Raw genomic sequence first — 25972 nt, forward strand, 5'->3', positions numbered from 1 at the left:
GAACAGCGACTGAACATGAATGCAGATTTTTAAAAAACATGAATTCCACTGTAAATCTTCCAGATGTTAGGTAACAATGACCTGAATATTTCTTTCCTACAACTTGGAACACGCTTCATTCAACCAAGCTGAGGTTTCATTAAGACATTGTGGAGAATTTGACTCTCGAGTAACATTGTTTTCTCATGCATTACAATCATCAGCAGTAGTTCCAAACATAATAGCTTAGATAAGTTCCTTTTATAGAAGTAGAAAGAGATTGGTTAAATTAAGTAACATTATTGTTGAACTTAAAAGATGTCATTTTGACCAAAACTTGCAAACAATGTGTCAAGTCCCAAAGTGAGCAGCATGAAGAAAAATAAAATGGACCATAAAGTTGCCCATGGCAACTGTGCAAGGGCCTCTGGGTAGGCAATAAAGGACAAACCAAACCCTGAACAATGGATACAAAACAAATGATAATATTAGTCCTGCGTACAATCAACACACACTGCTACATTTAATTCCGTATAGTCACTGATGTTGAGGCAAATTCAAAAAGTCTCAGCTGAGACATTCCAATTACTTTTGGAACATACCATGTGGCACACCCTGAATATAAGGATGAATGTATGGACATGAGATCAGTAATTCAGAATGGTGAGATTGTGACATCTTAATTGTGAACTGGATATGTCGAAGGCCAGTAATTTCATCTCTGAAACTATGTTAAATCAGTTCTGTACATTTGTTGAATAGTGCCTACTTTCAATGGGAATCAATAATTTTAAAGAAACTTGTTTTTTTATAGGTATTTTTATTGAAAATTTAACATTTTTACAAGTTTACAAAATAAAAAAAACCCAAGCATAAACATTGATATACAATTAAATCTTAAATAAATAATAACCAAAATTTAACAAAAAAAACCGACAAAAAAAACTCAACTAACTACTAATCTAACCGACAACTAACCAGAGTGCAGAATTAAGTCTCTTACATTATTAAATTAAGAGAAACAAAAACCCAACGGATAACACAGAAATTGGGTACTGAGATACATGCTGGGAATGTATTAACATCATATGTAACAAAACCCGTATTCGTGTGGGATTCCTCTCCCAAGGGGCCACGGACCAGCCAGGTTTGCCATTTCAATTAAATAAAAGCCCTTGTTAGGACGGCCGAAATATATGTATTTATATAATTCAAGAAGGACTGCCATATTTTATGGAATAATTTGGTCTTTTGGTGCACCATATTTGTAAGGAAATCAAGGGGAATACATTCCATAACTAATCTGTGCCAAATTGAAAGTCCAGGGGGGCCCTCAGCCACCCAGTTTACCAAAATATTTTTCCTTGCATAGAAAGAGAGAATAGAAAATAATCTCTTCCCGTGCATATCCAGGGAGGGTGAGTTCGAAAAGCCCAAAAAGAGAGATACAAGTTCCACTCTAATTTCCGTTCCTAAGATTTCTGTCATAGCAGTTGCTACTTTAGTCCAATATCTACGGATCTTATGACAGGTCCATAGGCAATGTACAAAAGTGCCCACCTCTATTTTACATTTGGGACACATTGGAGATGTTCCTGCCTTAAATTTTGCCAATCGATCCGGTGCTATATGGGCCCTATGAAGTATCTTCAGCTGAATAGCCTGAGTTCTGTTAAGGATGGTGATTCTTCTGGCATTTTCCCAAAAGGGTCCATGTATAACTTCGGATCGCTGGAAAAGACCAAGGAATTTTTGGACTCTCTTAGATAAATTGTAAGAGATAATTGATGTTGGTTTGCTTTCCCCCCACTCCGGTTTACATCCCACCCTCCCTTTTTTTTAATATATTAATCATTTTTTTACCTTACTGTTTAATATTATCTTGGGGGGGTGGGGAGAGGGATTTATTTATTTGTTCTCTACTTAACGATTTTCTCCACCTCCTTGTGTTTTTTATTTTATACATATATATAGGCTGGGGGGTCTAGTTAATGTTGGTGGGGGGAGGTGGTTACCTTATACTATTTTACCTGTCTCTAGGAGCGGGGTTGTTTTCCCTTGTTATTTTGTATTATTATATTTAATTATTACTTGTTGAGGTTGTAATTTCATAGTTATATATGTTTATACATGGTATTAACATTACCAAATATATCCAGGCGTTGGTGTAGGTTGGGGTGGGGCGAGTAGGGTGCTCACTGTTAACTCTAGTTCTGTAGTATATTTGAATTTTTTTCATCCTATTGAGGAGCGCCTGGGTCAAGGGTGGGGCACTGGTTTGGAGGGGATACAATAGACTTTTGGAAAGGAAGTGATACCCCCGGGAACAAGGGGGAAAATCTCCATTTAAATACGGTTTATATTTTTTTTATTTCGAAATAGTTTTTTATTTTACTGTTGTGAGTGTATTAGAGAGCCTTTATTTTTGTGAATTTTATATGCTCTTTGCTCGGGATGTTCAGGATAGGGTTTCCCCTCCCGAGGGGTCTCGGATTTGCCTGGACGATTATGGTTGATCAGTCGGTTAAGTGGTGCACCTGGAATGTCAAGGGGAGTAATTCACCAGTCAAAAGGAAGAAAATATTATCAAACCTCAAGAAAGAAAGGGTTGATAGAGCTCTCCTACAGGAGACACACTTATTGGATAAAGAACACTTGAAATGACGACAGGGTGGATTTGATCAGGCCTTTTTTTCTTCTTTTAGCTCAAAACGCAGGGGAGTTGTTATTCTTATTCGGAAGAATTTCCCTTTCAAAATCCTAAATCAGATAAAAGACGAATCTGGACGATATATTCTGATTAAAGCCCTTATAAATGGAGAGAAATATGGGATTTTGAATTTGTATTGCCCCTGGCACTTCATTTTAAATTCTTCTGCAGCTGGAGAGGGTGGGGGAGGGGTTCCTGCTTGCTGAGAGCTGCAGGCTCCCCTTTAGTCATTTTTACTGGAGATGAAATTGTTTAAATTCAATACTAAACAACTAATTACATTAAGTAAAAACTATTTTAAATGATTTGGTGAGTGTGGTGGGGGTGGGCGACCCACTTTGCCCAAGTCTTGGGAGGAGCACTGTAGACTCAGACTTGCTGGGTCGCTGCCATCTTGGATTCCCAAAGAAACCTGGTTTATAGATCTTCTAAGTTTAAACCCATTCTAGCTAAGTTATATCATTGCCCAAGGTGGTTACTGGGTAAAACATTTACATGCATGCTGTTATCAATGGAGTAGTGGATGAGTGGGAGATAATGCACTCCTCCAGCCTCAGTCAAACAAGAGGGCAGTGACAAGGAGTTCAGAACAACTGGAATATCCAGACCTGTCCTTGCTGGTGGTTTTTCCTTGCCACTCAAGCTGGTGTACAATGGAACACTCGCTATCAACAGGAACATGGTGGATCAAACCACTGGCTTCCTGAAGGTATCAAATCAAGTTCAAATGGAGTACATCTCAAAATCACTAGAGGTTTGCTGAATCTCTCAAATCTTGCTTCCAGGATGGCAGAGTTATCCTGGGAGAATGAATAGGAGGAGGCAGGTGGTGGTGGTTGGCATGGTTGTCCCTGGACAGATACCCAGGTTATTCAGTAATCTAATCACTGCCACGCAATAATTGTTCTACCATTCCCTAGCTATCAACCCAACTTTTATTTAACATCAAAATAAATCCGGAAATAGAAGCCACTAATAAACACAATCATTCCATGAGAACTTCATTGTGCACCAATTCCAATAATGTAGGAAAAGTTGATCTTTCTGTTACTGAATTCTCTGAGCACCTGTCTTATGTTTGCCTGTTGCCCTGTTACTATCATTCTCAATTATTTTTCTGTTCCTTTCTCATTCCATTAATCCCATTGACTCAATGCTCTTTTGGGCAAATTACACTCAGGCCCAGGTGTCCTCTAGTACCCCATCGATGTCTAACAAATGACACATATGTGCTATCCTGCAGCAGAATAGTATGGTTAACTTTGTATTTACCTGACTGTGCAACCTCTGAAACGGGCTTGTTTTGCACATGAGCCATGTGTCCAAGAGTGGAGAAGATGATAAATCCCGCAAACACACTCGTAGCACAATTAACAACACAGACAATGATGGTATCTTGGTAACAGTTGTTGTGAAATTTGTTGTAGGATGACAATGTGATTAAACTGCCCCAACCCACTGATGTCGAGTAGAAAATTTGTGTTGCAGCATCTTTCCAGACCTGATAAATAGAAGGGAGAATTCATCAGCGCTGAACGATTTCACTTGAACTCATTCAACTGAAAAACTACATTGACCACAAGAAGCATAGTGTGAGTTAGTCCAGCAGCTCAATGTGATCTGACTGAATTAAACTAGCTCTGATCAACACCATCTCACTTAATAGGAGGGCCATCATTTGATTTTCCTTTGACTACTTGCTGCCAACTTTAAGATTTTCCCTCCAAAATTGACTCATAGCAGAAATAAAACCCCACTGGACCAAAAATCTGATCTTCTGCAAAGACATTGCTATTTTCTGCACTGCAGTCTGTTAAGCAAAATGTAAACTGCACACATTGGGGTTAATTTGGATCACAAAAATGATTTAAATTAGATTTAAAATAGGTATGAATGTCAAACTAAGTGCACATTTGTAACAAACCATCTTATACTTAAATGGTGAGGCTCCAGATGCTCCTTGTTATTTATGTGTAAATTCCACAGCAATTTCTGACTGCACTCAGAGGTTCAGAGAAATATCTCTGATATGCACCACTCTGCTGTTATAAAAATGGTATCTCCTGACATTTACAAACTTGGCTCAGTGTGAAATTACCTATTACATGCGTAGAGTCACATTATTATTGTTGATGTGGAAGAAGGGTTTGGCGGGGAAGGGGGAGAAGATCAACTGAAAGGCAGGATCTTAGCTCTCAGCAGCTCCCCCAGGTCCTCCCATCTACATGAAGTAGAGTCCTTCAAAAAAGTGTTGATGCCTTTAGATGAATTCCCCCTTCTTGGAAGCCCGATAGGAATTCACAGGATTTTGATTTTGCTTTTCCTCATGATTGTCCCCTGGTCTCCACAAGTAGGTGCAGAACCAGGGAGGAGATGTTTCAATGGCCATTCATTGGCCACTTAAACACCATAAGTAATGGCAGAGCATCAAAATCCATCCATGAATCTTCTGCCACCACGATAGATGAGTGACAAGAAGCTACAAACTAATGCTTTCCCACCCAATTTCATGTCCCATTGCTCCCAAATTGTCATTTGGAAGGGCATAAAATTCTGCATTTTATTTCTGAACTACTCTAAGTTCACTCATTGAGAGTTACATTTCCTTCACTATCACAGTTCATGTGCTGTTAATTTTGCAATCAAACAATTTACTTGGTTAAGCAGATGCTCAGTTGCTTTCTCTCTGTAGTCACATCTCAGGTACAGATGATATTGTGACAATGCCATCTCCCACTTCTCAATAAACTCCAAATATCATTGGCATTAAACAGGTCAGGAATTGTCAAATGGATTACCACAGCTTTGCCGTTCTCAAGGGCAAGTAGAGATGGGCAATGAATGCTGGCCAGCCAGCAATGCCCATATCCCACCAATGTATATTGAACAAATATTGATGACATAGTCTCATAAGTGATTGTAACTGAAAATCTGATTACTGAATCAATCCATGATTTCAGAAAGAAAGAGGCACTGACAATAAACAATCCTTTGCATCCCACTGCCGATCTCATCCAGTTGTATCTAATCTCATCATCCTAGCCCTGAGCATTGATTCCCTCCTGCTCATACCAAGATGATTACAACAATAAACTAACTCATTACAATTCATCACAAAGTCTCAGCTAGCTTTTCGCAACATGTGCAAAATGATCTTTCCAAATACAAACAAAAGACTGAAAGGTACATTTCAATTCTAAATTTTAATACCTCAATCAGACAAAATAAAACAAGGAACCGTTAAATAAAACAAAGTGATTTTTGAAATTCAATTGATTCTGTTGTTGAGCTTACCTGAGCATCAGCCAGTTTGGAGAAGTCTGAATGGCTTCCGATGTAGAATTCAATTCCTTTAGAGGCTCCCTCCAGGGTAACCCCTTGGATCAGGAGTATCGTCACAACCACATACGGGATAATTGCAGTGAAATAAACAACCTGAGAATGGAGAATAAATTGGAAGATTTTCCTGTATTAGTGGTACAACATTTACTTTATTGGATCCAGCTGATTGTAAACTGATAGGAATATAAACAAAGAGTGAATCAGAAGACAGTTGGCTACATGATGGGGATATTTAACACTGAGCTACATGTTGGAAATAAGTTTAAATTCTACAATATTATTTTTAGTTTTATAATTAATCACATTCAGGGAAATGACAGATGTATTCAGGAGAATTGATGAGAACTTCACAAATATATGCAACACTTCATATTTCATGATTCTTTACTATTCTAATAATCCAGACAAATGGTAAATAAAACCCTGACCCTAATCTGCTCAGTCCCTTCCCCCAGTCCTGCCCAGCCTTCCGCAGCAATTGGAATTTCCCCCAGAGTCCCTGTGTCAGTGACTGAAACCCTTAGAATGAGGGACACATTCAGGAATTTGGGGGCATTGCTGGGGCTAGAAATTAGTTATGTTCAATTTCAGTTGTGGATATTACAATTTGTGACTGTTCTTCACACTTTTTTTCACACTTATTTCAGCCTCGTCATTTCTCTGATTGTTGTGTTGTTCAGAGCAGGACCCACACAGTTTGTGGCTGAACACTTGGCAGGTGATTGAGCAGCATGAGGTGTCATATCTGCTCCTCTTCAAGGCTGTATCCCCTCAAAGGGTAACCATGCTCTGTGGAAGCTACAAAGGATTACTACACACTAGTTCATTTTCTGTTCTCTATACCTTACAGGAACTGTTAACATCACCAAGGATATAAACTATGCACTTCACAACAGTCCATAAATTCTAGTTTTATTCTTACAGGGAATCTGTATTTTGTCAGTAGTTGTAACTGTCTTCATCACCAGTCACTTACCTTTCCTGAAGATTTGATTCCTTTCAAAAATGCTGCCCCAACCATCAGCCAGGCTAGAAGCAGACAGAGGGCTAAATGCCAGACAATCTCCCCAGTCTCATCCAATGAACTTGTACGGTGTAAAACTGCTTGACTGAGTTAAAAAAAGAGAAAATATTTTTCATAAGGGTACTGTTTATTACACATAGATACTATGTGCTCAATGCATCTGAGTATTTAGTGCAATATACAGGGCTTTTAAAAATATTCAGTTGTTACAGAATAAGTCCTACTTTTAAATAAGAGAATGGTTACTGAAGTTTGATGTCCTTTATGTTTTTCTCTTTCTACATCTTATTCAAACAGAATGTGGGTGCGTTTGCTATATTTGAATCTGCAACTGCATGAAAAAATTCGTGGCATGTCTTAATGGGCTCCATCTTATGCTCAAATTTACACTTGAAATGGAACAGTCAAATTAATCTCCTTAGCTAGAGTTCTAGTTGGGAAATCAGCCAGGGGTTCTCTACTCCTATATATCAAAGATCTACCTTCAGAAGTCAGTACACATGTTGAGATTCCTATGCTTTCATATACTGCAAAATGGGCATGATCAGCAACCTTGTAAATTTATTGACCATGTAAATGTAATGTTGAAGTATGGCACTTCTCAAGCACCCTGCAGGTAATGGCCACTGATCAGATAATCCCTCAATGTATGTTCCAAACAGACATTACAGGCCCTAAGGCAGGCCTGGAAGTGCCCAGTCCTCTTCAGGTCTGAAAGGGCAAGGTATCTCCAATGTTTGATCAAGAGTTGAAGTCAACTGTTTCACATTGTTACTATTTTTGTTACGAACATGATGCTGATATTAAACCAACAAGATGTTTTGCTTAGAACTAATAAATAATGTGGTATATTAATTTTAGTGCTGGTGTGATGCCATGTTTCAATGTTATATATCCTAAAGACTGATGGATCGTATCAATAATTCACTCAACTGTTCCCAAGAAAAACATTCTAGCTGTACCAAGCCAGCCTGCAAATACAAATTCACGATACAGTGTTTAATATTAATTGAGATTCTAAAACTGAATTATGTTTACTGGATAATCCTGAGTGTTCAAATAATTACAAGGGAACAAAATAAACAGCCGTATATTGGTCTCTCAGATTGAAGATTCTGAAGTCTTTTGGGTTTGGGGAAAAATGCTGTTTATTTTCAAGTTGAGGCAGATTTGCAGAAATCTTGGCAAATGCTAGATGTGTAAAACGGTTGCTCCTAAAACAGAGAGGTAGTTTTAGGATCTAGAGTTTAGAAGAATGAAAGATTATCTCATTCAGACACACAAAATTCCTCACTGGACAATCCTGAAAAATGTGTTGCTGGAAAAGCGCAGCAGGTCAGGCAGCATCCAAGGAGCAGGAGAATCGACGTTTTGGGCATAAGCCCTTCTTCAGGAATCTGATTCCTGAAGAAGGGCTTATGCCCGAAACGTCGATTTTCCTGCTCCTTTGATGCTGACTGACCTGCTGCGCTTTTCCAGCAACACATTTTTCAGCTCTGATCTCCAACATCTGCAGTGCTCACTTTCTCACAGGACAATCCCACCATTTGTGGAGGAGGAGTTTGAAAACACATTCAATACTATGCACTTGGCTCGTTAATAAGAACCTGTGGTGTTGGAGGAAGGATAATAGCACAGGCAGAGGAATGACTAACTAATAGAAGACAGATTTGCGATAATGGGGGCATTTTCAGGATGGCCTATAACTAATGGAGTGCTGTAGTGCCGCGGCCACAATTATTTACAATATATTAATGACTTTGATGAGGAAAGTGAATGGACTATCGCCAAGTTTGTGGATGATATGAAAATAGATGGGAAGGCAAATGGTGAGGATGACACACAGAGACTGGAGGGATACAGGCAGAGTAAAAGAGTGGGCGATAAAACATGGCAGAATGAAAAGGGAAATCCCTGGCAATTACAAGCCAGGCAGTCTTACGTCTGTGGTCAGCAAGGTTTTGGAAAGAATTCTGAGGGGTAGGATTTATGACTATTTGGAAAAGCATAGTGTGATTAAAGGCAGTCAACATGGCTTTGGGAAGGGAAGGTTATGCCTCACAAATCTTATTGAGTTCTTTGAGGAGGTGACGTAGCAGGTCGATGAAGGTTGTTAGGAAGCATTATTAAGGTTAGGTTGTGTTCAGAAACTTTATTGTTAGGTAGTGCTCACGTAAGGTAGTATTAGCAAGTCTGGAAATTGTTAGCTTCACTAGACAACAGTAAGCCATTATGTTACACTAAGAACAGACTGAAACACTGATGGCATAATGAGGCCCCAGGGAGGGTGAACAGATAACAGGACATTGAAACCGTGTTAGATTGCACGTAGCTCATACTGAGGTAACTGAATGTTATCACTTTTGGGACCAATCCTATTAGAGTATACCGCTTCTTACCAAATAAGGATGTAGCACTGGGATGCGAGGGGCTAAAAGCTAGACAAAGAGAACAATAGATCAGAAGGCGCTTTCTCCAGTGAGCAGTAAACATCTCACTGTATTGTATACGTCTCTCTCTCAGTAAAAGCTTATATTTTGAATCAGATCCAGTGTTTCTCTCCTTCAAACGAACACCGGGGACGGTAGCTCCATCCTAATAAGGTCGAGAAATGGGTGTGGTGTATATGGACTTCAGCAAGGCATTTGAGAAGGTTCCCTATGGTAGATTCATTCATAAAGTTAGGAGGTATGGGTTACAGGGAGATTTGGTTGTCTGGATTCAGAATTGGCTGGCTGACAGAAGGCAGAGAATGGTTGTAGACGGAAAGCATTCTGCCTGGAGGTCAATGTTGAGTGGGGTCCCACAGAGCTCTGTTCTTGGACCTCTGTTCTTCGTAAATTTTATAAATGATTTGGATGAAGAGGTTGAGGGGTGGGTTAGTAAATTTGCAAATGACACAAAGGTTGGAAGTACTGTTGATAGTATCGAGGGCTACTGTAGGTTGCAACACCTCATAGACAGGATGCAGAGCTGGGCTGAGAAATGGTAGATGGAGTTCAATCTGGATAAATGCAAAGTGATGCATTTTAGAAGGGGAAGGTTGAACTTGAATGCTGAATATAGGATTAATGACAGGATTCTTGGCAGTGTGGAGGAACATAGGGATCTTAGTGTTCAAGTGTATAGATCCCTCAAAGTTGCCACCCAAGTGGATAAGGTTGTTAAGAAAGCATGTGGTGTTTTAGCTTTCATTAACAGGGGGAACGAGTTTAAGAGCCGCGAGGTTTTGTTGCAGTTCTACAAGTCCCTGGTGAGACCACACTTGGAATATTGTGTCCAGTTCTGGTCGCCCTATTATAGGAAAGATACAGAGGCTTAGGAGAGGGTGCAAAGAAGGTTTACCAAGATGCTGCTTGTCTTACAAAGAGAGGTTGACTAAGCTCGGATTTTTCTCGCTGCAGATTAGGAGGAAGAGAGGTGACCTGATTGAGGTATACAAGGTAATGAGAGGCATGGAGAAAGTGAGGACTGCAGATGCTGGAGATCAGAGCTGAAAATGTGTTGCTGGAAAAGCGCAGCAAACAGGCAGCATCCAAGGAGCAGGAGATTCGACGTTTCGAGCATGAGCCCTTCTTCAAGAATGAGGACAGTGTGCCAAGCTGGCTAAGATAAAAGGTAGGAAGGAGGGACTTGGGGGAGGGTTGTTGGAAATGCGATAGGTGGAAGGAGGTTAAGGTGAAGGTGATAAGGTGAGGGTGATAGGCCGGGTTGGGGGTGGGGGGTGGGGGCGGAGAGGTCAGGAAGAAGATTGCAGGTTAGGAAGGTGGTGCTGAGTTTGAGGGTTGGGACTGAGACAAGGTGGGGGGAGGGGAAATGAGGAAACTGGAGAAATCTGAGTTCATCCCTTGTGGTTGGAGGGTTCCTAGGCAGAAGATGAGGCGCTCTTCCTCCAGCCGCCGTGTTGTTATGGTCTGGCGATGCAGGAGTCCAAGGACCTGCATGTCCTTAGTGGAGTGGGAGGGGGAGTTGAAGTGTTGAGCCACGGGGTGGTTGGGTTGGTTGGTCCAGGTGTCCCAGAGGTGTTCTCTGAAACGTTCCGCAAGTAGGTGGCCTGTCACCCCAATATAGAGGAGGCCATATCCCTCATGAGAGGCATGGATAGAGTCAACAGCCAGAGAGATTTCCCCAGAGCAAGATTGACTGGCACAAGGGGTCATAGTTTTAAGATTTTAGGAGGAAGGTATAAAGGAGACGTCAGAGGTAGGTTCATTACGCAGAGAGTTGTGAATGCATGGAATGCATTGCCAGTTGTGGTAGTGGAAGCAGAGTCATTAGGGACATTTAAGTGACTGCTGGACATATACATGGATAACAGTGAGTTGAGGGGTGCGTAGGTTTGGTTATTTTATTTTACATTAGGATTAAACCTTGGCACAACATGGTAGGCAAAATGGCCTGTTCTATGCTGTACTTTCCTATGTTCTATGTAATTACACTTGCATTAAATTTAGGATAAAGCTACAATTATGATTTTCCAGTGTAGCACACTTGCATGCACTGGAAACTTTGTATATGAAGACACAGGGATCATCTTTGTAGTCAGAAAAACTGTGTATGAGCTCTGCCCCGATTCAAATGAACAGAATAGATGACAGCCATTAACTCGGACAATGCTCTGGCCAATCTATCAACCTCCTGGTTTAAATTTAAACAAAATCTGCCAGATAAATGTCAATTAGCTCTAATGGGCACATCCCTCAGTGTAACAACTCAACCAATCAGAGTTCACTTGTCAACCAATCGGAATGCACCTCTCATTCAGCATCTGTTATTTTCCACTAACAGAAAACAAATGTTGGAAATCTGAAACAAAAGCAAAAATTTCTGGAGAAACACAGCAGGTCTGGCAGCATCTATGGGGAGAAAGCAAAGTCAATGATTCAGGTCCAGTTCTGAAGAAAGATTGCTGGACCCAAAACATTAACTCTGCCTTCTCTCTGCAGATGCTACCAAACCTGCTGAGTTTCTCCAACAATTTCTGGGTTTTTTTTTGTTCCTGTTATTTTCCCTTCACTTTAGTATTTCTTGCAAATTTTCAGAATGAATGGAAGACAGGAAGTTTTGACTTAATGTTTCTTTTGTCAGCATTAATCAAAGTCTGTCTTACTAAACAACAATGTACTTACTCCCAGTATTGCTCACACGGACCCTGGTGAGGAATGGAGATTTCTGATCCAATTAGGCAAGTGTTATTATACGTCTGCAGCCATGTTGTATTAATGACTTCAAAATATCCATCATCCAGAGTAAGATTGCATAATGGATCTAGAAAATGTTGAATGTGTTTTAGAACTTTACTGCTCCTTGTTGAACAATGCTGCCATTTCTAGTGGTACAATCAGGGTCTCTGGGCAACCCAACCCAACCTCATCCATTACATAAGGTGGAATCAGAGGCATAGACTGAAGTAGGAATATATAAAATGAAGAGCCTCTCTTCTTCCCAGTGTCCACTCATTGAATCCAGGGTAGGATGGTTTGAGGACAGCCTTTCTTGCCAGACGTAAATTGACTCCCTAAGAGATGTCTTAAATGGGTATGCTGGCTGCCATTGGCATTCTTATGTATGTGTTGAAGGGTGGGGGTGGGGAAGCGGCACAATATGTGGGTTCACTCTATCTGGTCTGTTGTTTCCTAGGAGGGTAGATTTTCAGGTGGGTGCCCAATAGAGGTATCCAATGACATTGAAGAAAATTGCATTGTTCAATTACTGGCTTCCATAAAGTGATTGGTACTAGTGGTAGATGCAAGTGGCCCAAAAGCTCCCTTAACACACAAATAGGTACATCAACAGTGAAGGTTCCCACTTCATGAAGATGCATCCTATGACACTCAATAGCATATCCTGCATGTGAAAGAAATCACACAGGGACTGAGACACAATGTTTTTTGTTGAGCACCAGTCTGCAACAGCACAGAGAATCACTAAATTATTATAGCACAGAATGAGACGATGCAAACTGTTGTGAAAATCCAAATTAGAGTTTCACCTAGTTCCTCCACTCAGTAGCTCTGAACTCCTTCCTTTTCAAACAATGATCGATCTCCCATTTGAATGTCTTGAATAAAAGTAACCTCCACCACACTCTCAGGCAATACATATGCAATCCTAACTTCTTGCTGTGTGGATAAAAATTTCCATTGAGTCACCATTGGTTGCGAATGGTTTTAATTGGCCCTTCATTCTATCCAGACTGTACACGCTGGGTACATGTACTGAGCTCCCTCCTTGTATTCCACATCATTAGTTCACACTAATGACAGCATCATTTAGGGATTTTAAGAAAAGTGTCTCATACACCATGTTTGAAGCTGACAGAAATGTCAGCATTGTGGAGCACAAACAGAAGAGACAAATGAGTAAAGAACTTTCTACATGGGTGCCAAATGTGTCCCTTCAGATCCACTTGGTCTGTGCTAGCCATGTAATTGTTAATGTATTCAGACTCACTCAGGAAGGACCAGCCAATCACTGAGCTTTCAGACATCCCATCCCTCAAAGACGATACCCCAGCCTCCTTACTCAGTCTGGTCTATAAGCTTAAGTCTCAAACTCCCTGGTCTCAATCCCTCACACATTAACTCAGATATTATATTGACACATTTTTTAGGTATTTTCATGACTATATTTTCATATCCACATCTTATGAACAAGTTCTAACTCTCAATATTTACAATATACATATCTATGCTATACCATTATTATAGATTGCAGTGGTTCACCACCACATTACTAAGGGCATTTGGGATAAACAATGAACATTGGCATAGACAGTGGTGCCCACATCCCTTGATCAGTTTGTTCAGACATTTATGACACACCTCTGGGGGTGGGGGGGGTTAGAAATTAACCTTGTGGGTCAGAGGTTGGGGCAATACCACTGTCAAAAGCCATGTGATAAGCTTTCATTAATGGATCAGAAAATGAATATTAATCCTGATAATTAATTACTTCTGATTCCCTAACTCCAGTACGATCACTTTCCAGGCTTCAAAACTTGTGAATTGTGTTTTATAATAAAAAAAAGATTGAGAGTAACTTCCTGGACCCATGCACAGGGTCACAGACAGGAATGTGAGTCCAAAATGCAGATATATGGAAATTAAAAGGTATTATTTAAATCATGAATTTCTTGTTTTCCAAGACTCACACCTTCCCTTAAGAGGCAAAATGCAGCAAGAATATGTACATAGTCGGCTGACTAGAAGAGCACCTCCCAATGTATTGAATAAGGGCAAACACTGTTGGAAGTCATTGGCTATTGGTACTTAAAATTGACACCAGTTGCAGGTCATACATTGGTTTCCTTGACTCAGAGGGAAACAACTTAAACATTTTTGAAATAAAATAAGATCATAAGGCTATAAGAGATAGGAAGATCATTATGCCTTTCAACCTATCAAGTCTATTCCACCATTCAATCATAGCTGATATGTTTCTCAACCCCATTCTCCTGCCATCTCCCCATAACCTATGATCCCCTGACTAATCAAGAACCTATCTTTCTGTCTTAAATATATTCAATGATTTGGCCTCCATTGTCTTCTGCAGAAATGAGTCCCACAGATTCACCCTTCATCTCAGCTCTGAGGCTTCGTACCATCACGCTAAGGCTGTGTCTCGGGTCCTATCAGACTCTATATAGGCCTTTCAGTATTTTGCAAGTTTCAATAAGATCCCTCTCATCCTTCTGAATCCCATCAAGTAGAAACCCGAAGTCCCTAACTGCTCCTCCTATGACAAGCCATTCATCCCCATGATCATTCTTGTAAGCCTCCTCCTCCTCCAATGCCAGCACATCCTTCCTTAGAAGCAGAGCCCAAAACTGCTTGCAATCTGCCAAAAGTAATCTGAATAGATACTTTACGATCACAACAGTATATTCCTGCTCTTACATTTTAAGCCTTTTAGAATAAATTCTAAAATTGCATTTGCCTTCCCAGCACCCAACTGAACCTGCATATTCACATCAAGAAAATCCTGAACTAGGACTCTGAAATTCCTTTGTGCTTCTGATATCCGAAGACTTGCTCCATGTAAAAAATATTCTGCGCTCTACTTTTCCAACCAAAGTGCATAATTCCACACTTGCCACAGTGTTCCATCTGCCACTTCTTCATCTACTCTCCAAGTCTTTCTGCAGCCTCCCTACCTCCTCAACATTATCTGTCCCTCCACCTATCTCTGTTTAACACACATGTTGTTCTGAAACTTGTTGCTACTCTCACTCCCATTTGTAAAACCAATGACGTTTGAAATCTGCGTCCTGGTCCTGATCTTCAAATTTCCTTTCAGGCTCAAAATCCAGCATCCAATCTCATGACCCCTAATCCTAAAGGTCAAGGAGTGAATGTAAATCATTCATTGTGTTACTGATGACATTGAATGAAGATTTTGAGGGAGATGAGCCTGAGATGAAAACAAAGAGAAAAACTGAACTCTGTACCAGACAGTAGTAATGTAGGTACTGATAATAAAAGGTTGAAACTACCTTAGCTTCCCTACATCTACAGTCCAGGTAGAGTAAAGCAGTTGAGAATGACCAACAGTGACAATACTAAAGGAGAGATGATTTTCTTTGAAGCATCTCTCTTGCCTGTAAGCAATTATTATTGACAATCTTTCACTTCAGTGACTCAGTGACATGATCCTTGGAGCTGGATCCTGTCCAAGTCTCTCTGCTGTACAATCACAATGAAGTTGGTTATCGAAAGCATTGGCTACTTTTCTTATGACAGATCAACAGAATAAAATATGAACAGTCACGGAATGTCCCCAGTCAAAGTGAACACTGCACCTTTGGGAGTCCTGCTGCATGTTTCATCTGCTCCCCACCAACTGAAGCAGTCTGCCCATGGTAGGGGTGATTGGAAGGAAGCAAACTGGTAGTACAGACTGTAACCAATAATGCAGGCATAGGAAATGTTGGCAATTACGATCAGAAGGACCATGGGTGACTCCAACACCTTAAAATTGAACAAAGGAAAAAGAGCTTAGAAACAATACTGTTTATTTGAAATAAAATTGTTCTCTTGAATTCAATTGCAATGTATTTCCAACTAGAATATGTTTAATGTAATTTGAGAGAGAAAGAGGGAGACAGTGTTTTGAAATAAGGCAGCCATGGTTGACTGATGTTGCTTCTCTCCAGTCTGAACTTATAAAGTTGAAAATAAGCCATCAACTTTATTATCCCTGTTTTGAATATAAGCACATGTCATCCTCAGAGTTCAGAAATTATGATAAAGTTACAGACAATTAGGTTCAGAATCTAAACAAGAATTGGACAAGAGAATATTATTCTGTTGTTACAACTATCCCTCTAGTATTGTCATTGTCTTAGTGGGTGTTAGATTTGGTCAGCATTTCCAACAATGTTCAGCTAAAATTGTTGAGTGGATGATCCACCTTGGCCTCATCCGATGGTCGCCAGCATCACAGATGCCAGTCTTCAGCCAAATCAATTCACTCCACTTGGTGTCAAGAAAAAGTTAGAGTCACTGCATAGTGCAAGGGATTTGGGCCCTGACAGCGTTACAGCAACAGTACTGAAGAGTTGTGCTCCAGAATTCATCGCCAAGCTCTTACAGTACAGTAAGAACACTGGCATATACCTGACAACATGAAACATTGACCAGATATGTTCTGGACACAAAAGCCAATTACTGCCCTAACAGTCCACTCTCTCAATCATCGGAAACAACCTGCTCAGTGACACCCAGCTTGTGTTCCTCCAGGGTCACTCAGTGCCTGGCCTTGGTTTAAACAAAACAGCTGGATTCCAGAGGTATGGTGGAAGTGACAGTCCTTGACATCAAGGCCACATTTGCCCGTGTGTGGCATCAAGAAGCCTGAGCAAACTGAAATCAATTAGTGTCAAGGGACAAACTCTTCACTTGTTCGAGTCATACCTGGAACACTGAAAGATGGATATGGATGCCGGAGGCCAGTTATCTCAGCTCTAGGACATCTCTGGAAGAGTTCATCAGGCAAAGTCTTAGAGAGAATTGTAAGGGATAGGATTTATGAACATCTGGATAGGAATAATGTGATCAAGGATAGTCAACATGGTTTTGTGAAGGGTAGGTCGTGCCTCACAAACCTTATTAAATTCTTTGAGAAGGTGACTAAGGAGGTGGATGAGGGTAAAGCGGTAGATGTGGTGTATATGGATTTTAGTAAGGCATTTGATAAGGTTCCCCATGGTAGGCTACTGCAAAAAATACGGAGGTATGGCATTGAGGGTGAGTTGGAGGTTTGGATTAGGAATTGGCTGGCTGGAAGAAGACAGAGGGTAGTAGTTGATGGTAAAGGTTTATCTTGGAGTACAGTTACTAGCAGTGTTCCGCAAGGATCTGTTTTGGGACCATTGCTGTTTGTCATTTTTATAAATGACCTGGAGGAGGGGCTAGAAGGCTGGGTGAGCAAATTTGCGGATGATACAAAAGTCGGTGGAGTTGTTGACAGTGAGGAAGGATGTGGCAGATTACAGCGGGATATAGATAAGCTCAGAGCTGGACAGAAAGGTGGCAAATGGAGTTCAATGTAGGTAAGTGTGAAGTGATTCACTTTGGTAAGAGTAACAAGAAGATGGAGTACTGGGCTAATAGTCGGATATTTGGTAGTGTGGATGAGCAGAGGGATCTTGGTGTCCATGTACACAGATCTCTGAAAGTTGCCACCCAGGTAAATAGTGCTGTGAAAAAGGCATATGGCGTACTGGCTTTTATTGGTAGAGGAATTGAGTTCCGGATTCCTGAGCTCATGTTGCAGTTGTATAAGACTCTGGTGCGGCTGCATCTGGAGTATTGTGTGCAGTTTTGGTCGCCATACTATAGGAAGGATGTGGAGGCACTGGAACGGGTGCAGAGGAGGTTTACCAGGATGTTGCCTGATATGGTAGGAAGATCGTATGAGGAAAGGCTGAGGCACTTGGGGCTGTTTTCATTGGAGAAGAGAAGGTTTAGGGGTGACTTGATAGAGGTGTACAAGATGATTTGGGGTTTAGATAGGGTTGACCATGAGAACCTTTTTCCAAGAATTGAGTCAGCTATTACGAGGTGGCATAGCTTTAAATTAAGGGGTGGTAGGTATAGGACAGATGTTAGGGGTAGATTCTTTACTCAGTGAGTCGTGAGTTCATGGAATGCCCTGCCAGTAGCAGTGGTGGACTCTCCCTCTTCATGGGCATTTAAACGGGCATTGGATAGACATATGGAGGATAGTGGGCTAGTGTAGGTTAGGTGGGCTTGGATCGGCGCAACATTGAGGGCCAAAGGGCCTGTATTGCACTGTATTGTTCTATGTTCTAGCTTAGGGTCTGAGGTCCAACCATCTCTAACTGTTTCATCAATGATCTTCCCTCCACCATAAGGTCAGAAGTAGGCATGTTCACAATGATTGCACAATGTTCAGCAATATTCGCAACTCCTCAGATACTGAAGAAGTCCTGAACAATATCCAGGCTTGGGCTGACAAGTGGCAAGTAACACTCCTACCACCCAAATGCCAGGCAATGACCATTTCCAACAAGAGACAATCTAACCACTGCTCCATGATATTCAATGGTGTTACCATCAATGAATACCCCCACAATCAATATCCTTGTTGTCACCATTAACCAGAAACTCAACTGGACTTACTATACAAACACAATGGTGACAAGAGCCGGTCAGAGGCTAGGAATACTGCAGGAGTAACTCACCTCCTGTCTCCCCAAGCTTGTTATCATCTACAAGGCATAAGTCAGGAGTTTAATTGAATGTTCCTCACTTGCCTGCTCCAAGAGCACGCCAGAAGTTTGACACCCTCCAGGACAAAGCTGCTTACTTGATTGGCAAAACATCTACAAGCATCCATTCCCTTCACACTGATACACAATTGCAACAGTTTGTGCTACCTACAAGATGCACTGCAGAAATTTACCAAGGCTCCTTTGAAAGCACCTTCCAAACCCAGGACCACTTCCATCTAGAAAGACAAGGGCAGAAAATACAGGGGAATACCACTACCTGCAAAAATCCCCTCTAAAATGATCACCATGCTGACTTGGAAATATACCATTGATCCTTCACAGTCACTTGGTCAAAATCCTGGAATTCCTTTCCAAAGGACATTGTAGGGAAACCTACAGCGCATAGACTGCAGAGGTTCTAGAAGGCAGCTCATCACTACTTCTCATGAGTAACTAGCGATAGGCAATAAATGCTGGCCCAGCCAGAGAAAACAAGTTCCTTGAACGAATAAGAAAAAAGCTCATTGAAGAACAATCTCAGCAGGACTTATACATTTAGTGGTAAGGTCTTGGGGTCTGTTGCTGAACAAAGAGACCTGAACAAAGAGTGCAGGTTCATAGCTCCTTGAAAGTGGAGTCGCAGGTAGATAGGATAGTGAAGAAGGCTTTTGGTATGCTTTCCTTTATCAGTCAGAGTATTGAGTACAGGAGCTGGGAGGTCGTGTTGCAGCTGTACAGGACATTTGTTAGGCCACTGTTGGAATGTTGTGTGCAATATATTGGAAAGATATTGTGAAACTTGAAAGGATTCAGAAGAGGTTTACAAGGATTTTGCCAGGGTTGGAGGATTTGAGCTATAGGGAGAGGCTGTACAGACTGGGGCTGTTTTCCCTGGAGCGTCGGAGGCTGAGGGGTGACCTTATAGAGGTTTACAAAATTATGTGAGGCATGGATAGGATAAATAGACAAAGTCTTTTCCCTGGGGTGTGGGAGTCCAGAACTAGAGGGCATAGGTTTAGAGTGAACGGGGAAAGATATAAAAGAGACCTAATAGGCAACTTTTTCTTACAGAGGGTGGTACATGTATGAAATGAGCTGCCAGAGGAAATAGTGGAGGCTGGTACAATTGCAACATTTTAAAGGCATTTGGATGGGCATATGAAAGGAAGAGTTTGGAGGGATATGGGCCAGGTGGGGCTAGATTGGGTTGGGATATCTGGTCTGCATGGAAGGGTTGGACCAAAGGGTTGTTTGCAGGCTGTACATCTCTATGACTATATCCCTTGGCACCATTGATAAGTACCAGAGTTGGTTTTAGCTCCTCCCTCGTTTCCTCAATGTCTATTTCATTTGAGGGTTTAATCCCGCACCTGATGTCCAAGTGAGCATTCTTCAAACTAAAAACTAACCACTGAAACATTGAACTCCATCAACTATTAACTCGCTGGGTCCAGACTTGACCCAATGTGTAGTATGCAGTTTGGTATTTTTTTTTACCAAGGATTGGGAATCAGTGACAGGATCCTTGGTTTGTGTTTTCCAACTTAAACTGAGGGCACAGGTTCAGCTCCAGAGTTCTCACTGCAGCTCATAACTAGCTGCTTTGTTAACCCATATCTTGTGATTTAGCTTTAATTTAATTCAAAGTAGAACAGCAACTGCTGGTGTGAGTTTATCTTCAGCAGGATGTTTTACCAGATGTGACAATGCTTATGTGATCCCCAATAACATAAGAAACTGAGTGTGAATATCATGGGTTTGAAGAGACTGTTAAACATTTGTTACAATTAACTATTGCAAACAAGTGGTACACTCCTAAGGCAAAATAGCATCTGGGCTGATATTTTACAACAGAATAAGGATAACTTTTCCAAAACAGATATACATGGTTGTGCAGAGGCACATGGAATTAATTTGACAATTATGCACACAGGTAAGACAGAGTTTAAAGATTAATGTTTCAAAATTCAATGTAATGTTTTGAAAGTTTGACAATTTTTCCTGACTTGGTGCATGTATGTCCACCTGGAAAGGTACCCATTGATCTCTGTTGCACTTGTTTGACAACTTGGTTAGTTGCTGCTGGTTGCTATTAATCAACCCTACCACACAACATCATCAGAGGGTTCAACTCTCAATCTCTTCATACATGATTGGTCTGTCATAAATTGTTCAGAGCTGGCTTCTGTTCCTTTATCATGTAATATCATGAGCTGCAATACATTTCTGTGACCTGGGCTGGTTGCATATTTTAGAAACCATTGCTGGTATCCAAAGATTTGTATTTCTAACTCTCACTCTCTGCCCAGTGAGCAATTTTGGAGATTCTTACTTGGGACACCAAATAACCTAAAAATACCACCATTGTGTCAGTGACACTTGTACTCATTTTGCTGCTAATTCACCAAACAAATGGGTGATTTAGAGAAGTAATCTGTCACAAGGAAGTAATCTCCCCATACAATATGAACAGCTCTGTTGCTACTTTGCTGAAGAATTGGATGAAATATCATATGGATATAGAGTCTCCCACTGTTTATATATTGCATTCGTGAGTCATTGAATATCCCGATTCATCCCTGGATTGTTATGCCAATCATTTTGAACTTTCAATACTCATACGTTCCTGTGGTAGCATGGGCATGATTTGAAACTGCGCCCAATGAAAACAATTCACATTGTCCAAAGTATAACATGTCAGCCTTGAGAGCACATTTAATTTCATAGTTTAGGTGATCATGGTGCAGATCAAGATGAATATCTTTGTATTTTGGATAAGCTGTTCTGTAAATCATATGCAATCATCTTGGCTACCTGGCTTAATTACTACTTCAAAGTTATAACTTTGCCAATTCTTGACTAATTCAATTGCACCATATGTGACTTGTTCTGCCATGGTGGGTGTGGTTTGAATGTCATGATTTGAGACTGCACTTAGATCTGTACATACTGGTAACCATGTATCTGTTAGACTAAATATTTCGGGAAGCCAGTGAGAGTTTGCGCATTGACACTCATTGACAATACATACAATTGTTGATCTGCTGTCTCCACTGAGAGATGGTTTCTCATAGCCTGTACCATGGAACATTACTTGCTCAGGTGCATGTCATTGAGGCCATATAGTGGTTACATGGTAACACTAACTCCGGTGTTGATTTTAGCTTTTATCTTGTATCACACTGCCTTCTCAGGACACATGATATTAAAGAGCTCCTGATTGCTTTCTACTCCCGACACAGAGTGTGAGATTAACATCATGTAAAGCCTGCTCATTTTCTAAAATTTGCCTTTCATTTGGTTGACTCTGAACCTCATTAATGTGGTTGCCTTGGTGCACCTTGGTAACAGTTTCCTTGTTGCTGATGATTTGTTATTACTCTATACTGTCATGTCAGTCGCTTGTTGGTTTAATGTAAGGGCCTGACTTGGCTTTTGGAAACAGATTTCCTGCACATAGCCATGTCCCTTGATGCTACAGATATCAAAAAATAGAGCATGGACTTTGGAGAAGTGCAACAAACTACTGCTATTGGAGCTTTTGTTGGTAGCAAAATAGTATTGGTAGCACCTAAAGCATGTAATCGTTGCTGGCCTGCTACGACATCTTCATAGATCTGTCTACCCTCAAGTAACAGGTCAAGGCTGTGGTCCTCCTTATTGCACAAATGTTTCTTCCAACTGACTTTAATTCATGTGAATGTGATAATCAACTCATTAATATTCTCTGGCCGTTCCTCTTCAGTAAAGTCACACTCATTCCCTTTGCAATGGCATCCTCCAACAAACTGGTGAATAGTCTCTTGAGGATTCTTGTCTATTTGAAATGATGTCAAGTCTGTTCATCCTGAAGTGAATTCTTATCTTGATCTGCTCTTCAAGATCTTTCCAAATCATATCCAGACTTTTCTGATCCACCCAGAAAAACTGTGCATGTTAATAATGTGAAGCTCCTCCTTGTCAAGTCATAAAATCCCTACGGAGTGGAAGCAGGCCATTCAGCTCATTGAGTCTGCATGACCCTCTGAACAGCATCCCATCCAGAACCAATCTCTTACCCTATCCCTGCAACTCTCCATTTCCCCTCGCTAATCCACCTAACCTACACATCCCTGGACGCTATCAGCAATTTAGCACAGCCAATCCACCAAACATGTATATCTTTGGACCGTGAGAGGAAACCCAAGCACCTGGTGGGACCCATCTGAAATGGGCAGAATGTGTAAACTCCACATAGACAGTTGCCTGAGGGTCAATTCAAACCCGGATCCCTGGCAATGTAAGGCCACTGTACCTCCCTGAGTTCTGACAAGATTTTTAAGAGTTCTTTTCATGGCCTCACCTAGACCTTGATCTGCAAAATAGAACTGCATGAAGTTTTGGAACAGTAAAATCAGTGAAGGTGTTGCTGGATGCCAAATCCATACCGGTTTTGTTGCTATCCATGAGTTGGCCTTTACAAAAACACCAGCTTTTGCTGTGTGTCCCTGATATTTTTGTCTCTCCAAATTATACTGCTCTTTCCTTAAGAACAAAGACGTTTGTAATTGTCATTATGTATTAACTTCCATCAACCGAGCTTTCTAGGATTCAAGTTTTCTGTAATGCACTGGCCTTTGTCATAGATCAAGGGCATTCTTTAGCATTTTAATTTGTTTTTATTACCAAGGAAATCTTAGAAATGTATTTTACCTTGAAAGAATTTGCATCCTAATGAAAATTAGAAATATGTTCCATTGTTCTCGTGCTTAATGCTCCATCTACAGATGTGTACAATTGTCTGTACTCTGAAAAACTGATGCTGTTTAAGATAACAAACTTCTCCCTATTCCAAACTGTCTGCTTCCAAAGTCATGCTGGACATCAATTTGTTTTCTAAATATGTACATCTATGATGTCGTTAAGAGATAGTAACTGCTGTTGCTATGGTGTGAGTTTGCCTCCACCAGGGTGTTTTACTTGATGGAGGAATGCTTTTGTTATATAACACAATGTCAGAAACTGGGCATGATATTGTGGTATTGGGCAACCCAACAGACATTCATTACATTGCTCAAGCATACACATTTCTGAGCTAGTAGTTTGCTATTAGTTTACAATAGTTGGGCATGTTACTAGTCAAGTTTCCTGGAGATGGTGGTGTAGTGGAGGAGTCACTGGCTTGGTAGTCAAGAAGCTCAGGTTAATGCTCAAGGGACATGGGTTCAAATCTCACCACAGCAACTTGGTACAATTTACAAGGGCAGCACAGTGGCTCAGTGGATCGCTCTGCAGCCTCACAGCGCTAGGGACCTGAGTTTGATTCCGGCCTCGGACGACTGTCTGTGTGGAGTTTGCATAGTCTCCCTGTGTCTGTGTGGGTTTCCTCTAGGTGCTCTGGTTTCCTCCCACAAAACAAAGATGGGTTGGCCATGCTAAATTGTCTGTTGTGTTAGTCAGAGGGAAATGTATCTGGGTGGGTTACTCTTTAGAGGGTCAGTGTGGACTTGGTGGGCCCAAGGGCCTGTTTCTGCACTGTAGGGAATCTAATCTAATCATTCTTTAAATGATCCAAGGAAAAATTGACTCTGAAAAAACAATGAGATTTGGAGTCAACCATCCAGGTGAACTGAACACAATCACAATCACGCGCATTTAATGAATAAGAAACTAAACTAACATCAGTGTTAATCACTGACATATCTTGGTGTAACATAACAAAGTTTTCAAAGAGAATGACAGCAAGGCTCAGATACACTCTCATTTAATCACTCAATTATAACTAGTTTATTAATATGAATTAAACATTAAAATGCATTGAAATTGTTGCTGAGTTTTAATGATTCAATAATCTCTAACCTTGTAACATTGGTACAGATTTCCACACTGCAACAGGCCCGAGGCTGGCAAACTGTCCAAAGGAAGATTCCAAGAAAAATATTGGTATCCCAACAAGACCCAGCATGATTGAGTAGGGAATAAGAAATACACCTGGAAAATAGAATAAAAAGGTGAAACAGGGTCCATGGATGTGAATTCCCAACATACTCTGCAGTTTCAAGTGGATGGTAACAACAACTTTATACTAACAGAGAAACAGGCCTAATCTTTAGAATCTCTCCTCATAACCAAACCCCTAAAATCGAGGTTATCATTCTTGCAAAACCATGTTGTACTCCCTCCAAGGCCAATATATCCTCCCTTAGATGTAGTGCCCAGATCTTCCCACAGTACTTCAATTGTGGTCGAACCAGGGTTTTGTATATCTGCAGCATACTGTCTACATCCTTGTATTCATGTCCTCGAGGTGTAAAAGCCAGATTCCATGAGCTTTCTTCATTATTTACTGTACCTGTTTGTAGTACTTTAAAGGTCCATGCACCTGAACCCCCAAGTCTCTTTTGGCATCCATTGTGTTTAACTTGATGCCATCTAGGAAGTATCCAGGTTGATACTATATCGGTCAAAATGGATAACCACACACTTGCTTACATTGAACTTCATCTGCTACATTTTTGCCCAATTACTGAGTCTATCAAGAACCCTCTGCAATTTTATGCTGTTGACTACATTGTCTACAATGCCCCCTAACTTTTGTCATCAGTATATTTGGATATATGATTTTCTATGTTATAATCCTAGTTGTCAATAACAAATATGAATAATTGAGACCCTAACACAGATCCTTACGGGGATACCACTGGTCACATCCTGCAAATTTCAGGACCTACTCATTATCCTTATTTTCTGGCACCTGCCACTCAACTAATTTCTGAACTATATAAGTAATTTGCCCTCAATTCCATCAGCCTCTACCTTAGTTAATAAGCTCTTATGTGCAATTTATCACATGCCATCTGAAGTCCATACAAACAACAACCATAGACATTCCCCTGTCCACTATCTTAGTCATGGCTTCAAAAAATTAAATGAGGTTTGTCAGGCATGACCTACTGTCCCTGATTAATTGAAGAAATTTGAAGTGCTCAGTTATTTTATCCTTAATTAGAGACACCAACCAGTGCCCCAGCACAGATGTTAGGCTAACTGATCTATAAATCCCTGATTTTCCTCTTTCGCCCCTGTTCTAAAGTGGAATAATGTCTGCAATTCTTCAGTCCAGTGGGACAACTCCTGTATTGAGGGAACATTGAAAGATTAGTAAGAATAAGGTTAATTAGTAAGAGCAGAGTAGTAATCC

This window comes from Hemiscyllium ocellatum, chromosome 11, assembly GCF_020745735.1.
Source record: "Hemiscyllium ocellatum isolate sHemOce1 chromosome 11, sHemOce1.pat.X.cur, whole genome shotgun sequence".
Classification (NCBI taxonomy): domain Eukaryota; kingdom Metazoa; phylum Chordata; class Chondrichthyes; order Orectolobiformes; family Hemiscylliidae; genus Hemiscyllium; species Hemiscyllium ocellatum.